The sequence below is a fragment of the Xiphophorus hellerii genome, chromosome 21 (assembly GCF_003331165.1).
Source record: "Xiphophorus hellerii strain 12219 chromosome 21, Xiphophorus_hellerii-4.1, whole genome shotgun sequence".
Taxonomy (NCBI): Eukaryota; Metazoa; Chordata; class Actinopteri; order Cyprinodontiformes; family Poeciliidae; genus Xiphophorus; species Xiphophorus hellerii.
The window spans coordinates 12,725,525-12,748,337 of NC_045692.1; the positions used below are offsets into that span (position 1 = coordinate 12,725,525).

Sequence of the window (22,813 nt, forward strand, 5' to 3'; positions counted from 1 at the left end):
AGGCCTGTCCACCTGAACCATAAAGCTTTAGCAGAGATGATGGAGCACTGCCTTGGGATGATGGACGCTGCAGGAATCGCTGTGCTATTAACACAGGAGGAAATGCAGCTGCAGAAACTGAAAGAGACACGATACTCCAGGTGAGGAGTTTCCTAAAAGAGAGGAGTTTCCAAATGCTGAGTCAGGATGGATCTAATTAATACAGGTATAATAATAGAGACTACATGGCTAAATGTTTCCCTATCCTCCCTTGGGCCCTGTTGGATAATTACCCTACTAATGAGAGTAAAGGGAGTTGTGAAAGGGAACAGTAGATCAAATCAGTGAAGGAAAAAATGTGAGTGAACTATAAAGATCAAAATGTTTCTCTGAATCTTTAATTTAGGATCTACAAATTCCATGGTTGGTGGCTGTATCTGTCAGATTTAAAATTTGACAGGCGACTGGCCAATTTAGAAGGAATTTATATATATATATATATTTTTGTCCAGTCACTGAACACAGCATAGCACATTTTACATTTGAGTTATTTCTAGGTCATGTTTATGGTAAATATGAACTGAGGATGATGAGATGGAATACAGAATTTCTCCCAATAGAAACAAATAAATATTATTGATTTCTGACGTGACATACTCAGAAAAGGCCCTAGTTGATCACAACTAGAGTACAAAGTACAGAGACAGAGGCCATATTTAAAGGCATCAAATGCCAAAGTCAAATTTATTTGAAGTCGCATTCAATATATACAGAATTTATGTATTTAAGGTAACACAGCTACTTGATTGTGCTATAAAATGGAAAACACAAACTACTGTTAATTTAAGTAGTTTTTACATATTTTTGAAAAATAGTTTTTGTTTTGAATATTAGAAAAGGTTCCATTGTTCTTTAAATTAAACTTAATTACCTAGTGGTGAGAAAACCAACAGTGTTCCAGTATTGATAAAATCCCATGTTGTGGCTCCACATACTGTAGCCCGGCAACAGACTGAGTGCAAATCTCTGCATGCAGGTAAAACAGACGTAAAACCAACAGTAGCCTGGAAAAAACCTTTTGAATAGAAATGTTATGTACTGTATGTAACTGAATGCCTTATAAAATGATCATTTTTAAAATAAAACATATGTATTAAGACATTAACCTTGTAGTGTTATGAAGGTAACTGCAATTAGAGAACTCCTGATTTACAAAAAATCGCAAAAACACTTTTTAATTAATAATAAAATATCTTGTCAAATCAGAAACAATAGCAGGGAAAAAATACAAAAGATACATGAGTCAAATATCTTACGTTAAAAATACATTTAGGAAACCATTTTACTGTCATCAAGTTTGACAGTAATATGACAGACAAGCACAGCCTTCTTCTAAACCCCAAAATCCTGCTACAAGAGTCAACGGGTATTGCTTATTGAATAATCTGCCAGCTGAAATCAGTAGCCCTGCAATTCCCCTGGAAAAGGCCATCAATAATGTAAAGGACTTGACAGGAGATGAGACAAGATGAGACAACAAGAAAACGTAATTCTTTTGCATTAACCATGAGAAAGTCTCCCCCCTTTGTTTTGCTTCAGCTTATTTTTCATGGGAAATTCTAAAAAGACAGGATGGAAATCGATCCGGGTGAAAACAGACACTAGGTTCTTCGGCCTCGCAGAAAGGCTGGGGATTGATTGGGGTGGAGAGGACAGACTGTGGCATAAAAACCAAAGATTGGGCCAGGGGCCAAAGAAGTGGGGGCTTCACATTCTCCACCATCCAGAGGGCTGGTGAGGCAAAGCACCTCCACCTTGTGCTCTGCATGTCTAACACGCTTGATCTGCCAAGTGCTCCTTTTAATTAACTATGCTACACTTCTACATAATGGCTCCGCCAACCTCCCCTTATCAGTTGTTCGATCGTGCGTACCATATTTTTATACGCTTTCATTACCTGAATGAATCCTGTCACTGAAGCAAAAGACAACGTATAACTTTAATTTAACTTTTGGCAATGCCTACATTTAGTGTGCAGGATAAGTCAGTGGCATTGTTGACCATAGTCTTGCACACATATGACACGAGCAAGTATTACGAAAAGACAAACTGCTGTTTACGCCATTTGTCGCACAGAGTTTTAGAGTTGCGTCTGCTTGGACATGCTCACCATCTGATGCGTTTTTTCCCCCTCTAATCACAATGGTGTATCACAGGAAGGAAGGAGAGACATAATTGCATGCTTTCTTTTAGATTCGCTCCAATCCAAAGAGAAGTGTGAAAGTATCTGTTGTTGTCTTGGTTACATCTTCCTTCTTGTCTTTTCTGACTATAAATAACACTGAGGCAGAGGAAGCCCCAGTGGTGTGAGTCAACAGTTAGAACACAGTGTGAGGCATGAAATAGTTGGATTGAATGAGAAAGTGTTTAAAAACATGCACTTTAACATTGTCAACAAGCCAGATCCAAATAACAAAGGTTCATATTATCGAATCTGTCACTGCACTACCCAAAGTTCCTAAAGGTCAACACCGCCGTGTGTGTCAGAGAACAAAAATACAAGACAAACAATGCAGCGGCACGTGATTTCAGTGCTTTTGGTGGCGTGACCTTCTCTTGAGCTCAAGTTGAGAAATCTGGCACTGGAATAGACCTGATGTAAATTCCAGCGCATGGCAGATGATCCAGGCTGGTGGATCAGATTTAACACAGAATTTTAACAGCATTTTGTATTTAGAAACTATGCTTGGAGAGTAGGCGGTGATAGTTCACTCAGTTGAACAGAAACTGCACCTGCTTTCTGGTAAATATGTGCAATGACACATAACCAGTGTTAGTCAAAATGTCCATAACAAGATTTAAAAAAGACAAAAAAAAAAAAAAAAAAAATTAAATATTTAATTTCCACAAAAATCTTGGGATAAAGTCATCATCCCAAGGTTTGTGCTTTTTTATGTTTTTTTTTATTGCATTGTTAAATAATGCAATAAATATGTGAAGCAAATTGTGAACTGTCACTTAGAGTACACTTTATCTACTTAATGGAAACAGAGTCCTCAAGTGGTCAGCACAGAGTGTGAAAGGTACGTGTGAATACTGCAACTATGTGACCATACCTCAACTTTTCATCTACAAATGAGGTATGACAACCTTATGTCTCACATTCTTACTCTTTTTATAGCAAATGACTCCTGAGTCTTGCTTAGGTTTTTAAATCTAAGCAAGATTTTAAAACCTTAAAACCATAGATTTGTGTGATCTATGGTCACACAAACCATAGATGTATCAATCCCCCCTACATGTAAAGCTGTTCTGCCTTCTTTCAAATCAGTTCTTCACATTGGTTCTTTCAAAAAACACTTACAGATGGAATGTAACTTCAAGTGTTTTGTGAAAGCGGATTCACATCTCAGCACACAGGCACATCAGGAAAGAAGTCAAACAAAGGCAGTAGTCAGGAGAAATTTCAATTCAATTTCAAATTACAGAAATTCTACCTTGGGAATCCAAGTGAATGGCAGAAAGCCCAGACTGTGCTATATGTGAGATTTGAATCGAGCGGAAAGGCGCAGGAAAACAATGGCTAGGCTACTGGGATCCCAAAGACTTTTTTGTAAGCCTTTCTACACAGTTAGGTGTCAACAACTTAGTTTATCATCTCTTTTTGAATTTCTTTAGATCGGCGGAGGATGTTTTGCTTTTTGTGATATACAAGTTTACTTGATGTTGTCAGACATTTCAGTATTTCAAAAAAGCAAAAATGTATGTAATCTGTAAGACGGCAAACCCTTTTTGTTGGCTCTGCTGGCAAAGAAGGTGAGATAAAATTGTGTGTGTTCATCACGCAAAGCACAGTGTTACTAAAAACACTGATGAATTCATTAATAACTGGAAGTAAAACTAACTCATTATAAAGAATGGTGAAAGTGTCTTTTTTGTGTTTTTTGTGGGGGTTTTTTACAGTCACTATATTTCCTAACAGGTTACCAGCTATTGTGCTTGCCAGCTTAGAAGCATACAGGACATCATATTACATGATGTACCAGGATCACATGTGCAAAATGCAAAGCAGCAGCACAAACCACAGCGATTGCCGCATCCTGCAGACAGTACTCTCATCAGGCCCTCTGAGAGCGTTAACTGCCTGTCTTGGGATGGGCGGGTGATGTCACTGATGCTTTCCGGTGCGGTGCTCTTGTAATGGAGTCAATTTAGCTCCATGCTGAGCCATTTCGGCCCTCCCTTACCCCATGAAGGACACATTAGTGCCCCCCACCCTCCATTCTGCCACCTAATTTCTTTTTTTTTTTTTTTCAAGGCTCTTCCTTTGCTTTTCATACAGCTCTAGTCTCCACATTTGCACTTCAGTTTTTAGTGAAACAGTTTATTAGTTTGTACTCTGTCCATCTCTTCCTCTACCACATCTTTTCTAGACTGATAATGGTAATGTGTTCATGTTGATATGAATGTAATTATATTACAGTGAAATAAAAGCTGCAGCAAAAAGCCTTGATTGAAGGCTCATTAGCGAGACATTCAATGGTAATGGTGCTTATGAAAGGCATACAAAGCCAAATCTAAAAGCATATAAAAAAAGAGAAAATACGTTTTCCAAATTCTCTCATGCCTGTAAATAAATCTTGTTATTAATTTCATTTAAAGGCTATCCTGATCCTACAGCTACCTCTCCATAAGATAATTTACAGATTATCCCCACTTAACCTTCAGGTTTTTTCCCCTCAAGTCTCTGCCCTCTGTATAACACAGAGGGGATCAAATCATCTAGATAATAAAGGGACTTTTATACACTTGTTTGGCTGGGTTAAATGTGATTTGTAGCAGTAGAAGCTAAATTTGATGTAGTTCAATCTATGTTCATGGCAGATTAGCTCTGGCACACTGCCAAATCACTTTATAATTTGCCTTAAATTGCCTTAAAGTGCGACATCAGATTAGATGCTGTGCTGACGTTTATTTTTACCTCTGTGAGGTTATTTGGGTTTGAAGGGAAAACTTTATTTAAAAAAAAAAAGAGGCAACGAAATGTTTATAATATGAGTGCATGTCCTGCAATGCAGAAATACAAGATAAATACAAACCGTGGCATATTTATTTCAGTTTTTCCCAACATTTACAACATTGTTTATTAGAGATGGACACAGAAGAGATTTGCACTTGAAGTAAACATCTAATAATAATGATAATTTTTTTCTGGAATATCTGCCAACAAAAACACAATTGTTGCCGATGTTCCCATATTTAGATTAAGTCTACAAGAATGGGAAAGATGCATAGTGTTTTTTTTAAACAACTATTTCTATCAAATTAAAGCAAAGTGAAATTTTTCAAATTGTGCAACATGAAGAAAGGGTCTGAATCCGTTACATTCGAAAGAGGCATTTTTGCCCTCAGTCCAACTAAATAAAACCAGTTTAGAGCTTCAAATGTTACAGGACCTATTGAAAAAGAACAACTTATAACTTTTGATTAATATCTAAAATAAGAAATTTGTTAAGTATCACCGACTTTTATTCTTTTTGAATAAAAGAAAAGGATAAAGCTTTTGCAAAAAGGGAGAAATGCATTTTCTTTTATTGGATGATGATATTTGTGGGAAATGAGGTTAAAAAAAACACAGTCTCCAACTTAATGATGAGGAAAAAGATCTAGAAATATTACTGGTACTTTTAGTGCCCTTCTGCTGCTTAAATTAAGTTTACGAGGGCCTTAAAAAACTGCAAACTGCTAAAACCTGAATGGGTTATTATACAGTATATTTTAAAAAATAATAACTGTTTCTGTATCATTATCAGCAAAAGTTAAGAGTCGTTTTAAAAGGCCCAATTTATACTCAATGCAAACTGGGGTATGAACTATTGTAGTTTTTGTGATCTTGCAAAAATAATAAATACGACGTAAACCTTACATATCCGAGCAATATATCTGAGGGGTGTGTTTGCACAACACACAAGGCAGATTTATTTTATTTTTTTATGCTGGATAAAAGGAACAGTAGGTGGGTAAGTAGGTGGAAGCATTTAAATGCCAAAAAAAGGGAAAAAAACCCATAGAAACAGTGTGCTTAAAAGAAGTGTAGAGAATGAGAAATAGAAAAAATAAGAAAAGAAAATTATGAGTAATTTTTTTTGGACTAATAATCAATAACTTAATAATCATGTGTGAGCTGTGATTACGTATGTTTATTAACATTATCCGTACATAATAATCATCTAACAACCAAACTGACTCAAATACTAAATTTGTTTTTACTTTGTGCCTACACAGCTTGTTGTTTATTACTTCTGTAAATCATACCCTGTTCACTTTCTGCACAATCAGCTAAATGCAAATATCTCACACAAGCACATGGGGCACAACTGACGAGCTGAGCTTCAATTTAGGAGAAGCCATAAAGGCTGGTCAGGCACAACAAAAATTAAGTCCAAACTAATACATTTGGGAAAAATCATGCACATCCTAAAAGTTGTAGGAGAAGCCAAAAGCAGAACTTGTGCTTTGAGGTAGAGGTTAAACATGGTTGATCACTAAACATTTACCTTAATTTGCAGTCACTACCAGCACAACTTCATGTCATCTCACTGCAGTCAATGAAGACATAATTTAGAAAATCATTAAGAAGAAATGAATTTGAAACATTTAGGAGTGGAATTGCGCCTTCCAATGTGTAGTTGCAGGGGAGGAAACTTAAACACTCTGTGAGGTATTCTGCTGCAGGCAGAAGGAGATGAGTTATCAGAAAAATCATATGGAGCCCTGTTCCAGGCACAACCATAACCACTGTGAAGCTGTGACTACCACTCATCTTTATAATGGGCTTTTATTCCTCCACCTGCTGCAGTCTGTTACACTGTCATAGCGCTGCTCTTCTCTCTCTCTCTCTGGCGCCAGCACTTCCCTCTTATTTCTCAATTTTTCTTTTCCTTTCTTTTAGTCTTTCTCAATCTAAAGCCTCACTTCTCTGTCTGTGAGCACTTTGTTGCAATTCCGCTAAATGTTCCGTCTATCAATATTTCATGTCAAACTACATCCCTCTTACTAACACCTCCTTGAAAATGGAGTTCTACTGGTGCTACTGGAAATAAATGAGAGCAAGGAGCAAATATGCAAAGTTTATAAGATTGGTGATTTCATTAGCGCACAATTCAGGGCAGAAGGAGGGAAAAGTTAGTGCAGCAAAAGTTCATTTTAATCTAGAACGTAAGGATTCAAGAATTAAGGGGAAATTTATTTGACATGTATCACGGATGTATTTTTTGTGTAATTTTTCTGAATGGTGAGCCATGTGTTCTCCAGAGCAACGTGCTTTGCATGGTGCTGTCCATGCAGTGTTCTACACAGCTGTCTGCGGTGATCTGCAGTTTCACTCCTACACAGGCACACACAGTTTACACACGCATGCAGTGTGCATTAAATTAATCTTTAGGCTGTGGAGTCTGCGTCTTTTAGCACAAGGGCCTGAGGCAACAAGTAGAAAGATTCTTCTACTACAGTGCAATGTCAGTTACTGCAGTTATTGAGGTTACATTATTTAAAGGAGGCAGAAATGTCTGCCTGTATTAACGGAAACAAATCTGGTCATACACGCATACAAGTCTTTAAGGACAAAGCAGTTTGAAATATTAGACTATTACTGCTGCATTTACACAAAGCAGTTATATTACTGATAAGTCTGTGGCTATGGCAAATTTAAGGCAGCAGCTTAGGAGCTTTTAGATTTTAATAAGGCCGGAAAAGCTTGTTGCATCTGTAATATAGCGTTTAATAACAAGCTCCTCCTTTTCAGGGACTCTCAGTGTGACTGAACCATCTGCCAGTAGCTTATATTGTGGTGGTAAGATACAGATGGAAGCAACTCTTCCCTGCTTACTTCTCCAGAGAATACAGCACACTTATGAATGTGGATGGGATGGTGTTTTATCACTGGAGCTTGTGTGAAGCTGCAGAGACATCAGACACATAACTTCTCTGTGTGCATCCATTACATAACACTGATTTATCAAGCTTTCAAAAAAAACCAAAACGTTACAATTGAGGAGTTCAGGGAAATATAATTGATCTAAATCCAGTTGCAATGGGGCTTTGCATTCAAAAGGGCTTAAAAATATTTTGGGTAATGAAATAGTGACTGAGATATGTGAGGATAAAAGATTAATTTGTGAATCCACTCTTGTAGTTCATAACTATGCTCTTGTATTAATTAGTTATACTTAAAGTTTATATGTACTCTTTGAACAAATGACAATTGTGTGATAAAATTTTGAAAGATGTGCTGTACAGACGCGGCACAGAGATAGTGTCTTGAGTTTGTTTTGAACGCAAATATTTGTAAAGACTCGACTTTGAATTGAAGTTGGAGACTTAAGTCTCAAAAAATCTTAAAACAATAAATGTAGATCTTTTGTGTAAATTATTAAGTTAATAGATTTTATTATTTATTATTATTAAATAATAAATAAACATTTTATTATTTATTGTTATTATTTATTCATTTATTGTTTTATTGTTACTGCCATTCTACATGTCTGCTTGTCATGCAACAAGCAATGTGAAGAAAGAGCAATAAAAACATCACTATTACTGGAGATGGTTCATAAATTTTTCTTTCATTGCATATATGGTGATAAGGACAATTGTCTTCTTTGTAAAAAAATTATTACAGCTGCTTTAAATTAATGAAAAAAAAACATTTCATATCCAGCTCATGTTATTCTTTTCATCTACTTAAATTGCTTGTTTATAATAGAAAAAGAGAAGCCTATTGCTCCAGATTAAGTTTTGAGCCTCCGCAATCCACCCCCACTCCCCGAATAAGCTTCTCCTTTGACCTCTATCGCAGTAACCAAACAAAAAGCATTTAATGAGCCCGCCTTTGGCCCTGTTTAGCCTTAATCAGATATATGTCAGCAATTCTAATTGATTCTCCGTGCCGTCATGAGCTTGCGGTTGCTGCAATGACAGACAGGCGCTGCACGTTGCAGAGAGGACGCTGCGTAACCGGACTGTTAATTTCTGTTCTCAGACTTTGTGGTGTCGTCAAAGGGGATTAGGGTAGCAGCACATCAGGTTGGAGGGTGTGTCTGTTTGTCAGATAGACAGGAGGTTGGGTTTATATCTCCCTTTGCCACAGTTAATCCTTTCAAGAAGACAGACTTGGGCTTTCAATTAGAAGAGACTAATATGTAGACTTTTTTTGCATCCAGTGACACGGACTTCACTACAGAGATTAAACTGCTGCATCTCTTGAGCATGTCAAAAATGTTAAACATTTTGAAATGAATATTTATTCAAGTTTTAAACTATTAAACCTTTTAACACAAACAGCATTCCTATGACACAACTTTCCACTGCAGAGGCATGTGACGCTTCGCCTGATGCGCTCTAACTCGGGGAAGAGTATAAAGGGATTTTCAGTGCTTTGCAAAAAAAATAAAACTACATATCAATGTTCTTGAACTGTTTCCACCTTTTGTCATTATACAAACACAATTTGGCTTATTTGGTGTAGACCAACACTTTTTTTTTTTTGCTTTCTTTTTTTCTACAAATAAAAATCAGAATGTTGTGTTGCTGCATTCAAATCCACCAGGTCAATACTTTGAAGAACCCGTTTTTGCTGCAGTGACAGCTGCAAACGGCTCAAGGGGAGTCAGACTGGAGGTACACTGTCTAAAAAGATTAATATTCAAGTCTTACTACTGATTCTCAATTGGATTTAGGTCTGGACTGACTGGATCCTTCTAACACCTTAATCTACCTAAGTTTCTCTAAGGTTACTATGGACCATGGATTTTATTTGTAAGTACCAGAGAAAAGGGGACTGAATACACATTAGAGGCACATCTACTGGGTAGTCATGAAGATCAAGGTTGGTAATTTTATGTTTTTTTAAATATATGGTCAATGAGAAAATTGTCAAATATCACCATATTTGAAAATAAGAATAATTACAGTAATTGTCCTGTGTTGATATCATTTGTGTACTAAAGTAGCCCATTGATGATTATGTATTTTTGTTTTTGTTTTGTTTTGAGGTTTTTTGTTGTTGTTTTTGGTTTAAGGTCGGGACTCGTGTTTATGGCCGACAACTCAGCCAAGAAAGTCTGTTTCATTTTTCAAAACCTTTCATAATCACCTCAATTTCCATCACAATAAATGCCTCAAAATACTGTGATTACAAATGTAAGTTTATACGACCCATTCCTAAGGCACACCACACTATCTACACCAAAGGATGTACATACTTTTGTTAGGAATTGTGCTGCAAATACTGACATAAGAGCAAGGAGAAAAAGAAAACTAAACAAATATCATCAGGGATGAAACTGAACAACAGGCATCTTCAACTTTTATTATTCCTGTGGATTTATTACAAGTAGCTTATTCGTAGTGTTTGAGGGAAAACATGCTTACACAGGCAGAAGAACATGATGACTTTACAAACTTAATATGATCCTTGCTGAATTTTAAGATTAAAGTTATGTTACTGTGACAAGTAAAAAAAAAGGAGTGAATCCACTTTGAAGTAACAAGAGATGAGCCGCTGTGCCCAAGAGAGTATGATTTAATGCTCTATATCATAATTCGTATTAAGCTTTACCCCATCATAATTCAGATATATGGTTAAATGTAACCTTCTCATTCTGTTTAGACTAGCCAGTGAGAAAAATTGGGATTTACAGCTTTTATTATCTGTCTCATAAATGTTTGCTGTTTAGCCATGACCACAGTGATTACATAGTGTACTGGGCTTGCAGACAAGATGACTTTTTAAGAGTTAAGCTTGTATTTTGAAGATACCTCATAGTAAGAATTTTAATACTGAGATTTACTAAGTCTGTCTGTAGCATAACATGTTCGTAATTGCAGCATTAACACAGTGTTAAAGAGATATTAGGACCATTTTAGTGGGACAAGCTGGAGGAAATAGCCACTTAAAACGACGAGAGCAGCAACACTGAAAAACGTGACAAAAGCATGTGCTCCTTTGTACCGTATCAACAGCCATCCATCAACATAAGTGTATTATTCGCATTCGGACACCTTATTCATTACATCGTAGCAGGAGGCAAAAGCTAAAGATGCTTAAGAGTCTCAGGTGGCCTTTAGATATTGTCACACTACTTAAGAGGGATTTATTACAAAACAAGTATGCTTCAAAAATCTTTATTTGAGTGCCAGCCAGAAACAGCTGCCAGCATCGGTGGTGTAAGTGTGGGTGCAGGACAAAACTCGCGCAGGGTTTGGACTGCCAATACAAAGCAAATGTAATGGAAAATAACTGGGACAGTCCAAATGTAGTTTACTTTAGAAGAGTGTATGATGTATGACTCACTTTCATTGTTTTTGTATACAGTATGAGATTTAATGCATTCAAGGCTTCTCTAAGTTTAACTTTCCCTCAGCAGAAAGGGTCATATGTTATCCAGGGCATTTATAAGAATTTAGTTTATTCTCAACTGCCTATCTGGAAAAAAAAGATTTAAAATACTCTACAAAGTACCCTCAAACTGTGCTATTAAAAATGGATGGAAAATGTTCAATAGCTGCTGTACCAATGGAGACCAATGGGTCCCTCCAAATATAGTAGCGTTCAAAAGAGCTTGAACTATTGAGCTCTTTACAATTTGGTTTAACTGACCAAATCAGTGAGCTGAGAAATATTTCTACAGGCCTTTTCTATGCACATTGGTTGACTTTTGTGGAATTGTTGGGCTAGTTATTGCATCTCTCCATACAAAATTATGCTTGTTTAATTTAATCTTTTAAAGGTTATTAAAGGCCTTGCATCGAAGGAACAAAGCAGTGTTTATTGCCTGAATGAATACTAATGAAGAATCCATTGTAGCAAAGATGGCCCAGTCTAATTAAGCACACAACAATCAAAGACCACTCTTTAAAATTTTAAAAAAATGCTAGAAAACACTTAAATACTTAAAAGTAGAACACGAGCCTCTTTTACATAAAGTGTCTTACTTGAGCATGAATTTAACCCTCCATCTGTCCAATGAGAGGTTAATTGGACCCTGGGTTGCTACCCCAACCCCCACCAATGGATTGTATCACATTAATCCAGGGGCTCACAAAATGCTCTAGTATCGCTGTGTGGGAACAATTGCTTTAGTATTTAAATCCATACAATACAGAGACCCTGGCTTGAATTATTAATAGTAACCAGCCTTGTCACTTTGCACAACACTTGGCATATGCCACTGGTTTTTGTATACACTCTACCTATGGGTGACATGAGTCTCAGATCTGAGCCGCATCTTCCTAAACAACTAAAATGTAGTAAAGAACTGATCTTCTACTTCTCAATGATATTTATTGACGTTACATAACCCCGATTCTATGCTTACACTATGATTATATTGTAGAAAATCCCCTTAAAACTTTGTCATCAAACCGAGTACAACAACAACAGAGCATAGATTCAATACCTGGTATACAGACTGACAGGAAAAAAAATATTCTTGCAGCTGCTGCTTCTCCAAAAATCAAGATTATTTGGAATGATCTCATGGTGCAGATAATTACAGGATGCCCTATCAGTGCAGTTTAATTTTGTTTTGTTTTTCTCGTAAAAGACCCTTGGTGGGGAAAAGGTGCAGCAAGGCTGAATGACTACTACGTTGAGAGAAGAGGAAAAAGGTTAAATGAGTGGAGTTTCCCCAAGAGATATAGATAATCAGAGAAAGGTGGAGAGAAGATAAACTCAACAGCAAGTCACCAAGGGTCAGACACAAACACGCCCAAAAGTACCAAAACAAAGTGAAAGTGGCACGTAGTTTATGGAGGGAAACAGCAAATACATGAAATGCACCCAAATGTGAGGTAGAAGTCAGTGGGAAAGGCCAAAGTGGCTTCTTGGTTAAAATAAAACGAGACAGCTGGGCCTTTCAGCACACAGGTCAATACTTGTGTGTTGTGTTATCGATTGGCAAGGCTTCAACCAAATGTCAGTGCCCACAAGACTGGAATTCTTCATGATTTTCAAGTGATGGATTGTAGATTCCTTTTGAGAGGGTAACACCAAAGAAAAACAATTTATGCTCTAATATCTCACACTACACCAATTATTCTTAATACAATAATAGATAATAATAATATACACAGGCTAACAAAATATGATACATTTGGCAACATAATGTGGTTTGAAATCACATCTGCAAGTGAGCTTTGTGGTGTAAACCACAAAGCAGCGTGGCATTTCAGGTGTGTCAAACGTTGATCCTTTGGCCCACTGCACGGCATCCTGACACTGTCATGGGTCACATGGTCTGAGTGCATGTCTTTGCCCCTGATTGCCCTCTGGCTAGTCAGGTCCTCTTCTAAGCTGATTACAATCGCACCAGTGAGCTAAAAGGACAGCATCACTGCGTCTTGTCATCTTGGCTGACTAGATGGATGACTTGACAGTTCAAGTTGGGGAAGCACTTATCAGACTTTAATTGGCACAGATGCATATAGGTTGATTCCATTTTAAATTATATCAATGTATATAAACAATCAGTTTTATTTAGTTTCATAATCTGTGTCATAATCTATCAAAAAGCAGTTCTTATAAATCCCTTACCGGCTGAGGGGAATGATTCAATCCCACATTTAAAGAAGCAAAGAGGATCAGGATATTTACCAAAAATAAACATCCTGATCATCCTTATACTTCATCCATCAAAATAATTATATTATATTATTTGTTGCTCAAATGTCTATTCCTTCTGATTTCAGTAAAAACAAAACAAAAATACGCATTAACAGGTAATTATGTGGTCCACACTCCTTACCAGGTGGTGGTAAAACTTCCTATAGTTGTTTGCCATTAAAATGAAGAAAAAACTGGTCAGCAGGTCCACAGTTAAACCTGCTGAACCTGGCTCTTAAATACTCAGCTCTGCATCTGCTGGCTCTCCTCTCCACAGACAGAATAAACTGGACGGCCATAGCAAAAACAACGTTCTGTCACTTTTGATCATAAAATTTCCTATCGTTAAAAAATATTCATGTATGTTTTCAAGATTCTTGGATGCCATCAGTAAAAAAAATGACAGTAAAATGGTACATGTAAAATAAATGTAAAATTGTAAATTTACAATTTAAATGCATGTAAAAGGTCAACTCTTATGTGTCTGTAGTTAATCCAGTTAAAATTAAAATGAATAATTTATAAAACTTATTGTAAATTTTTAAATACCTTAGGTCTGAACAGAAATGAAAAAAAGATTGAAGAATAAGTACTGTGGATGTCAGGCAGGGGGAAATAATAAATGAAGGGCATTACTATATGTGTAAGTTGCCTTGGTCAGAAGTGAGGCCCTCTTGTGACTCAAGAGGAATCACGTTCCACAACAAAGAGCAGGAGATATAATAATTTACTCTGTCACTTCCTGGAGTGCGTGGAGACAGCAAACAGCTGGCAGTTCTGCCCACGGTGACGCCAACAGCATGATTACACAAGAAAAAACAAATGTGCTGAAAAACAAGAGAAATAAATGCTCCAGCAGAGAAGCTAAAACAGGAAATTGATGAGTAAATGTGAGGACCAGAAGGTGGAGGTGTGTGGCGATTGGAAGCAAATGCAGTGGCATACATTTCCTCTGTCACAGTTTCCCAGTATCAGTCAGGATAACAAGTGTTCTTTCATATGTCCTGGGAGGCTCCTTCACACTGCAGAGGTTTTAATTAATCTGTTCAGTCCAACAAACCGAAGCCCTCATTCTGATCCACTTATTGGCCTAGAGAGCCGAGACACCAGAAAGGCCAATTTCCCTTCTTCATCATTTCTGTCACGGAATCTTTACAAGCGATGTCTGCTGGATCCGCTACACTAGAGACAACAGCTTGAACTCATCAAAACACCGCACCACTGACCAGGAACGACTCCCGTTTCAGTGTGTTTGAGAGCCATTTGTTATAAATGACATCACTAGAAGCCAACCAACTTTATAAAAAACATTAAAAACAGGCCATTCAATCACAGGCTTACCCACTGAAAGTACTGAGGAGACAGAGCTAAAGCGCTTCCCTTAAATTTGCATCCGGGGTTGGTTGTGGGGGCCGAGTTACCAGCTGCTACCAGCTGCTGTACATATCACACAGCCAGTATGGAGAGGAAAAGCTCCCTGGGTGTCAACATGTCACCATAGCACATCTTGGTTGTCACAGAAACCATAAAAGCGTAATATTCGGAATAAGAAAATAAAATTAAGTTGATAAACAGTCTCTATAACGTGGAACGCTGAAACTAAATTATTTATTTGGTTGAATATACCCATGAGGGATACACCTTTAAACACGGGGATATTCAGTATGTAGTACAATGCCACTAAAGACTATATATGGGGGGTGCCGTGGTGGCGTAGTGGTTAGCACGACCCGTATTTGGAGGCCTTGAGTCCTCGACGCGGCAGTCGCGGGTTCGACTCCCGGACCCGACGACATTTGCCGCATGTCTCCCCCCGTTTCCTGTCAGCCTACTATCATATAAGGGACACTAGAGCCCACAGAAGACCCCCTGGAGGGGTAAAAAAAAAAGACTATATATGTATTTTGTCAATCAAAGTGTCACCTAATATTTATAAATTGATTATTTAAATAAGGCCCCTCCAAAATATACAATTTATTAATTTTTACAATAAACTTCCTCAAGTTTTACTAACCACAAAATACAATTTAAAATTTGCCCTTTAAAATATTAAATATATGTATAAAATGCAACCTGTAGCACAACGAAAATAATTAAAATTAAACCCCTACAAATGTATTTATAACTATTTAGTGAGTCTCTAAGGATTTTAATTAAAGGATATGTACTGTATGTAAAGGGTTTATTGCATGTTCCCTCTTCAGAACGTGTATTTGGCTTGTTTTGCTAATGTTTTCAACAAAACCTTGCTGAGGTATTATAAATCACTTTGAACATCGAGAACTTCGAAAAACGTTTTGAACCCAGCTCTTTCAACAGTGAATCATATGCTTTATCAATCATATTTGTTTTAAACTGTTGATCAGAGAGAGTAGATAAGAGTGCACATTGTGCATAAGCTGAACATATTGATGTGAGTATATTATTAAAGTCAGGATCATCTATAACAGTGTTTGTGGGTTTTTCCACCATTGTTAGCCTGACCATTGCCTGCTGATGCAATTCAAACCCATTCTCATCTCCATTCACTGCTCCGTCTGAGCACTGAAAATTTGTCCCATTAAGAACATTTTCTCAAGGTGAATTTCATTCAGGCCAATGATGTTCTGCACTGGAAAGAACTGTATTCTGCCTATGTTTGTATTTTGGAAGGTGGAGGATGAATGTTGAAGACATTTTACTGCTGGCAAAGACGTTGTGGCTAAAAAAAAAAAAGTCTGCCTTTGTCCTGATTATTTCAATTAAACAACAAATGAAAGCCAAACCCGGTCTTAAGTGATTTTTTAACATCTTTAGCCTATTATCAATTTAGCTATATTCATGATCCTTTTCTTTTGTGTTCTGATGTCGTTAATGTCAACCTTGCCACCACCTGTTGGTGAAGAATTGGTATTACAGCCTTTTGACCCTAATCACATATCAATGCTCTTGCCCCCTACTAGTATAGAATTATTACATTTATTTTATTTGGAATCCCATGATTCTTGCAAAAACAGAGGAAAATACGAAATAGGCCAAAAATGATGATTATGAAATATTTTTAAAGATAAAGTAAAATTAAATAATGTATCGAACTTTCAGAATAACACATGCTTCTAGCTGCAGAGAAGGTGATCAAGTGGCTACTGAAAAACTTCTCGATCCACTTGCGATCAAAGGCAAGACTGATGAGGAGTCAAATGTGAGAACCTGTCAATGAATATCAATGATCTCCCATGTCAGAGCTCTCAAGATAAAGCAGCAAAAAGTGCTATAACTCAGTTTCCCAAAAAGTTGAAGATTGAAATGTGCAGGACACGGAAAATACAGAGATGAGAGGTGGAAAAGGGAGTTGTTAGACGAAGTGGAGAACTGTCATTGAGGTGGTGGAAGTGAGGGTAAAGAATGACTGCGTGAGCACAAGGGGAGAATAAAAGTCAACCATATAAAGTGAAGAATATAAAAACAGATACAGTATGGAGATAGGAAAAGGAAACACAGCATGGCAACGGATGCGATGTGGCACTTACAAAAAGTCAGTTCAGCAATATTCAAGGGTTTTCTGATGAAGAGGTTTGTGTGTTTCAGTGTGTGTCCTCAGTGAGTAGAAGCACCAGCGTGTGTACTATACACTGTAAAGGCATAATATATGTAATACTATATGAATGTGCATGGATGTGGAAGGCTGGCTGTGAGCTGAGAGAGTGTGAAGAGAGATTACTGAAGCATGTAATGGAGACCTGGTGTTCATAGCATTTAGAATGATGACTCCTTTAAACTCCCATCCCTCTCCTTTCCATCTCACGCTTTTCCCAATGCCTTCTGGGATGGGAAAACGGCAGCGAGCGAGATGAACGAACGTCCCTTGAGGCAGCAGCGGGAGCAATGATCAGGGGGACAGCAAGGAGACGAGTAGGGCAGGAGGAGGAAGGAACACATTAGCCTCTTACTCAGCGTGTCACTCAAACTGGCAGCAGCAGCCAGCACTGCTACTTGCTGTGGGTCCACACAGAGCCTCTGCTAGCCTTCAATGGGATTTATGTCTTATTCTGATGGCAGGTGGATCGAGAGCATTTGGTCCGTTTGGTCTACTTGACTTCTTGCTAGCTGAATAAGTAAACCTGACAAACTAATGGAATCTGGATATAAAGGAGAGATTAAAATTAAAATAATCCTCGCTTAAAAGGGCTTTGACATTTTAACGTTATCAAATTTAATATTTTTATTGTCTAGTATCACTTTCAATGAAATGATGTACAAACAGCAATGTTCCAGTCAGGTTGGCTGGCCTTCGGGATCAGGCAAGCTGTAAAGCTCTGCTGGACATCCAAGCCTTTACAAAATGACATGGCGGACAGGTTGTGAACTGATACCTGGCATGTAAAGAAACTGAATCTTCCTTCTACTGTTGGTGGATTTTAATGAGTGACATAAAAAAGTCTATGCCCCAAACTAATTTGTTCTGTTTTTCCTCTTCTTCCGTAAATGTTTAAAATCATCAAACAAATTATAGTATCTCACAAAGAAATCCTGAGTAAATAAAACTAAATTCAAGTTTAGGAGTGACCCAGTCAACGCAAATCCAAATGAAATGCTGTGCTGTGAACAAGTCTGGCTAAATTCAAACAATTCTGCAGTGGGTAAAAAGCGTTCACAGTGATGGACAAAAAAAAAACAAACATTGGTTATATTTTATTTAGTGGTAATCATACTTGCGAACCTAAAAACTTTCAGGTTGCAAAACAGATACTGTGTCTACTGAATCAAAGTTTTAATAATGTGAAACGCTTAACTGAAATAAAAAAATAATAATAAAAAGAAAACTGCAAAGAAAACTTATATAATATAAAAATTATATTATTTATGTTATTTATAACATAAATAATATAATTCATGGGGAAGTGCTTCTTCACTTCCCCATGAATTATATGTTGTTAGTTATTTTAAAGACTGTATTAAAGAAAAGCAAATCATGTGGGCTCTGAGACAGCTAAATCATCCATGAAAATGATTTTCGGGTTGTAATACTGGAGCAAAAGGCGTGTTTAGTTAGCAAATCCTCAGTAGTTATGCTCCAGTGATGACAGGTGCAATTACTCGTAGAACCTGGCCTCCAACACCATCTGGCCTCTCTCATTAGCCCTGGCATACACTGGTTGTGTTGTTTACAAAATAAACTTATGCTAGAATTTTCCTTCATCAGCATACTTGTTCTCCCTCCCCCACACACATTTTGCTTCTTTAACAGTGAGGATATTTAAGATTAGCTGTACCTCGTGAGATTTACCAAATGATGGCCCCATTTGTGAATCATAATGCACACAGTCAAGTGCAATAAGCTCTAAGACAGCCCAGTGGGCTCCTTTGAGACACCTGAGATGAGTCTTGACGTTAATTCCTCTGCATGCAAAATCTAACGTGGAATGATAATGCACAACGCCATGCATAGGTTTTGTTTATTTGTACAAAGAAAAGAGGAAAAGGTGACAGATTAGGGATTTTCCTTCTGTGTGCCATATTAAGCCATGAACTACAATAAGATTAATAAAACAGCACATACTTTATTGATCTATTCTAGTTTGACATAAATAGTATGAACATTTTGGGCAAAAATGCTATGGTTTCACTATATATCATCTATTTCCCATTTTTAATAATTATACTTTGACACAGACACAAATATGGAGAATGAGAAAACAATGAAGTTGACGGTCACTCTGTTACAAATAAATGTTAGCTACATTTGAAATGAGTGTCACAAGTACATGATTCATGTCTCTTTTAGCTAATGATATTATGATTACCAAGGATTAAATTATAACTCAATTGTAAGCTGTGATGGAAAATTTAAAGTCAAACTCTGTGAGTTTTTACTCAAAATATAGGATACAACACTCTCTCAATTTAGTTGCAATTTTAAAATAATCCTCCTTCTTGCACAACACAAGGAGCAACAGGTATCAAGTAGTATAAATTAGCCAAGTAGCAGATGCTGTGTAAAGCTGAAAGCTTTACATAGAATCCTTTTCTGCAATCTTTTGTAAACTATAAGATCTTCCTTTATGATTTTTTCGATAAAACTTAATCCTGACAAACTACGATTAATCTCTACTCTTTTTGAAAGCAGCGTTGAAGTGTCTGGAAATGTGGAAAACGTTTTTTTTAAATAATTGTATCAGTAATTATGACACTATTTAGATTTTTGATTACCACAAAGACAATTTGGTTTTGTTGTGGTAGGTATTCACAACAATATTAATGAATAACACATTTTTTTTCATACCATTAATTCACAACAATGAAGGCATAATATGGAACAAAAAAGCACCTTGTCACAACCGTTTGGAGGATAAAGCTAAAACCCGAGTGCTTATGTTTCTCTAAATTTAACCAAAACCTTACAGAAATTATCCAAACTTTAAGAAATCTCCACTTTATAGCTGATGTATATGGAGAAAATAAAGCCAGTTGTATATGAGGTACTGGGTTTTAAGTGTGTCCTGGAACATCCAGATGATAAATGCTGCTCCCTCAATTCCCATGCAGGAGCCATAAGAACTCATGCCACCTATAATCGAGGTTCTCTCTTATCTGATTATGAATGCGAGTAAAGAGGATTTAGGCGCTAGTGCCTAAATGCTAGGCTGTGCTGATTAGAGGTATGATGGTAGGTTTATGTAACCAGGAAACAACTGGGGGTGAAAGAAGGTATGCTTCTCCTAAACTGTGCTCTTGTAATACATGAGGATGACTCGCTCCAGGCCAGAAAAGACTTCTCTGTACAGATAACCAAGTTTTAGTGAAATTCTATAAAGGATGATACGAAATCTGATTTGGACACATAAATGTTCAGAAAGATAGCAAAAAATAACAGAGAGCTATTTTTGAATGCTACTTGTATAAAAGTAAACATTCATAGTAACTTAATTTGCTAAAGATTATAAACAATTCATATTGCACTGAAAAAACAAACAAACAGGTGGTGGAGCTCCTTGAATTTAATTCTGAGACAGTTTGGCTCAAGGCGGACTAAAGGGCTCTTACATCTTTTCCCTTACACAACCTCTCCTCATCTTGGTCTCTTCCAGCTTCCACATCTACATCAGTGTACATACAAGCTTTGGCTCGGTGAATTTATGCGTGGAAGATAACAGTCAGTTGGAAGAAGGCAGCCCGTCGTGATCAGAAGCAAACGCCCCTGAGAAATGACACAAGAGCTTGCCAACAGTGTCTGTGGATGGAGAGGCTTTGGCTGCGTCCAAGCACGGCAGAACCGAACAGCAAAAGGCTGCGGCCATACCGGCCCATTGCTTATTTCCACCAGCTAGACTAGCTTATTAGATAAAAAGGAGAGTAATGGAGCACGTCCACATTAAGGAGCAAGAACAAGGCTGGACACGAATGGTGTGTGTGGGGGTGTGTGGCTGGCTGACTCTGCAAGGAAGAAGCACTGATCTCTTTGAAATGCTCACAGATCCTTTGCTACTATTTCTTAGGGCAGCCTGATATCAATAAGGCGACCTAAAAATGTTTACAGCTCCGAATCTTGTCATGTAATTTATTAAGAGCGTATGCTTTGCGCCACCAAAATCTTAATAGCTCTAACTGCAAAATGTAATTGCATATTAAAACATATAGACAGCTTATCAGTAACTGCGGCCAACTGTAGCAAACATTTTTTTAAGTTCACAATATATTTTGCATGCCTCCTGTCATCTCTGCCTCCATTCTTGTTGGCCAGCAAATACATGTAAGCCAAAAAAGGAACAAAGATTATTTCACATAAAAATAAAGAAGTTTCAGTTATTGAGGAATACACACAAACAAAATCATGTCAGTTTTATTCTATTACAGCAACGACACAACCTGAATATGGTCTCCTAAGCTTGATAAGTTTATGTACAACTGCTTCCTGTACTCATTGTAAAACAAAAGTCACAAATGTACAAGAGACAAAATATTCTATGTGAAAATTATAAACTATAGCTCAAGGACCAAAGGCAATAAAACATAATTCCATATTCTTTTAAACAATTATCTTTGTGACTAAATGTACTAATTCAGATATATATTTTTTTCTTTTTATGAAATTCTTTGAACAAGCGTATTTAAAATAATTTGGGTATTAATTTTTGGACCTACATAATACAAAAAAATAAATAAAATAAAATCACCTTTTAATTTCCATCCCAAAACCTGGGATGGAAAACTCAAACGTGATAAACGTTAAAAAAGACTTTATGTGTAGATAAACTATTCTCCTTTCCCATTAACTCAAACTTTTCACAAAAAACAGATATTTGGTAGTTTTAGACACATTACTTTTTTAAATCTCAGGTCTTCTCCCAAAAGGAAAATAAAACACAGAGTTACACATAAAAACCACTGCATATTTCTTTTTACCTTTTCATTTATAATTCATTGCTAAATGTTTGCAAATATCAAGCTCAGCAACGTGGGCAGAACGTACATGACTGCACCGGGTAAATCACTCAAAGCATTGTTCTGCCGGTTTCTTCTCTGAACCTCTTTCCACAGCTTCTAGCTACTAGATTTTATACGTGTATTGGATTTCTATCTTTTCAGTTTAAAAGCCAAGGCCATGTAAGCCCTGTTGAATGAAATCATGGCTTAATTAACCTTGTGAAAAAGGTCACCACTTTCATGCTTACCGTTCATTTAAGAGCCAAAAGGGTTATAGGTGGCATAAAGCACAAAAACTAGCACAAATGACTTAAGAAGACTGAGTAAAAGGAAAATAAAAGAAACTAAGAAAGGGGAAATGTGTGTGCCAGAAGGCAAATTGTAGTTGACAAAGAGTTTTGGTTGCCTGTATGAAAGCACGTGGCACTGTAGTGAACTAGTAATGGCATTTCCTTAGTCAGGAGCTTTCAAGAGAGCTCACTGCACGACGTATGAGCCGTAAAAGGCTTCCCTGATCTCAGAGAGCTGCTGTAAGTATGCAGCCACACCACTGCACTTCCGTATGACTTTCTGCTGCCGATAGCCTGAGCTATTGGAGCCATGATCAGGCTCTCCACGTAGCCCTGTCAGCAGGATGTTAACACAATTTGATTTAGGATGGAATTTCTCTTCAATGAACTAAGGGCTTCCCCCATCATGATAGTGTACAAGTCAGCAATACACAGATGTGTCTAGAGTCAAAAAAAAGAACTCCACTGAGGAGTAAAT

The 22,813-nt window shown here is 37.1% G+C and overlaps 1 protein-coding gene across 1 annotated transcript in view; it reads right to left on the minus strand.

Moving 5' to 3' along the window:
• Window positions 1–22,813, minus strand: part of kcnb2b (potassium voltage-gated channel subfamily B member 2b) — a 94,158-nt gene that overhangs the window by 67,639 nt on the left and 3,706 nt on the right. The gene's annotated exons all lie outside the window — the stretch shown is intronic.